The 1795-nt window shown below is 37.7% G+C and overlaps 1 protein-coding gene across 1 annotated transcript in view; it reads left to right on the top strand.

Moving 5' to 3' along the window:
• Window positions 1-1795, top strand: part of LOC106872294 (GDP-fucose transporter 1-like) — a 20299-nt gene that overhangs the window by 5210 nt on the left and 13294 nt on the right. The gene's annotated exons all lie outside the window — the stretch shown is intronic.

Raw genomic sequence — 1795 nt, 5'->3', positions numbered from 1 at the left:
CTTGAGGAAGACTTTGCGCACTTCAGATTTCCTCACACACTGGTCACCGATAACGCACCAACTTTTACGTCTGAGGAGTTCCAGAGCTGGTGCAAAGAACGTGGGATCACACACCTGACAGGAGCACCTTACCACCCAGCTACCAACGGAGCAGTGGAACATTTGGTGCAGACCTTCGAACAAGCTCTGAGGAAGTCTTCTCTTCCGCCGACACGAGCACTTCAGGAGTTCTTGATGCAGTACCGGAGAACACCAACATCCTGTGGATTCTCTCCAAGTGAACTTTTGAATCACCGGCAGATACGAACAAGGATTGATTCACTGCTGCCATCGCCAGCACACATTGCTCAAGGCAAACATTCTAAGGAAGCATATAAGTCTCAGATGACTCTAGGCTCGGCTGATGTCGCTAAAGTTACCAGGCAGTACAAGGCCGGAGATTCTGTGTATGCACTATACTATGGATCTCGCCGAGACAAAGCTCCCTGATGGGTACCAGCAATCATTAAGAAATCATTGGGTACTCGCTGCTTTAACGTCAGAGTCATACCTCATGGCCCAATGTGGAGACGACACTGGGAACAGCTGCGACCGCGGACACAACTGAGGAAGACAATGAACCTGGTGATGCAGAAGACACTGTATTTGAATTTGCAACAGATCACCCGATGGAGACCTCAGAAACTGTGCCACTAACTCAAAGACAAACCTGACCCAAGACCATGTTACTCGCTCTGGAGTATGGACCAGACAACCCAAGACGGTCCAAGAGAACCCGTAAAACCCAAGAGAGACTTTGCTGTTGATACTTCTTGTGTAGCATCAATTTCAGTGGGGAGGTGTTATACGAACTGTTAGATTTGTTTGTTGTTCGTCTGAAGTCCCATATTTCAATATAGTTCGTCTGAGGTCCCTGTTTCGTTGGTGTTTTGAGTGACCGTCGAGGTTGAATGTTATTGGAGGACAACATTCTTGTTTCTTGATAACTAACAATTCGGTGAGTGAGTTCTTTGTTTATAGTTAATAAATAAATGTAATAACTAAATAGTACAACTCGTGTTTTCTCTGCAAGTCCCCGAGAGGAATACAGCACCAACAGAATCGGATCATATAACATTGGAGAAGATAATAGCATATATTCCATTTTATTTCTGTGGTGCTGAACAAATGAGAAAGATCCCTTTCTGAACACAAGACACTCATTGCTTGCAGCTTAGGTCATGTGAAAAATTATAGTTAGTGTCTGTTTTCTGCAACTGTGTTAACAAAAAACAAAAAAAAACAACTTAATTATTGTCTGTACCTGTATTTGATACTCAAAACATATGCTACCTACAATCTCATACTTTATCTACTTGAATATTTTATTCAAAAAGGGAAGAAGGCAAGATGTTTCACCATCAAATTGAATTGTTATTTATTGTTAGTTGATATTCTATTTAACGCTAAGTTAATAGTTTAACATTTTAGTTTAAACCAAAACTTTGATAAGATTAGTGTTGCATTTATTTTCAATAATATTGTTTTGTTTAATGTTTCTTTTTGATTTATTGGTAAAATAAGTATTTTTATACAAATTCATCTGTTATTTATTGATAGTTGATCTATATATACATTCATTTTATTATTAATATTATTGTTTTGATCTGAAGATTAACTATATTTTTGAATAGAATTGATTTTCGATTGATTTATTTTGAATCGATTTTATTTTTATTTTATTTCCTATTTGAAAATGTGGTTATGAAACACGTGTAGTCATTTTATTATTTTAATATTTATTACTTTGTATTTT

The sequence above is a fragment of the Octopus bimaculoides genome, chromosome 20 (genome assembly GCF_001194135.2).
Source record: "Octopus bimaculoides isolate UCB-OBI-ISO-001 chromosome 20, ASM119413v2, whole genome shotgun sequence".
In the NCBI taxonomy this organism is placed as follows: Eukaryota; Metazoa; Mollusca; class Cephalopoda; order Octopoda; family Octopodidae; genus Octopus; species Octopus bimaculoides.
Note: the sequence above shows the minus strand (reverse complement) of the source record. Positions and strands in the feature narration are given on the sequence as shown.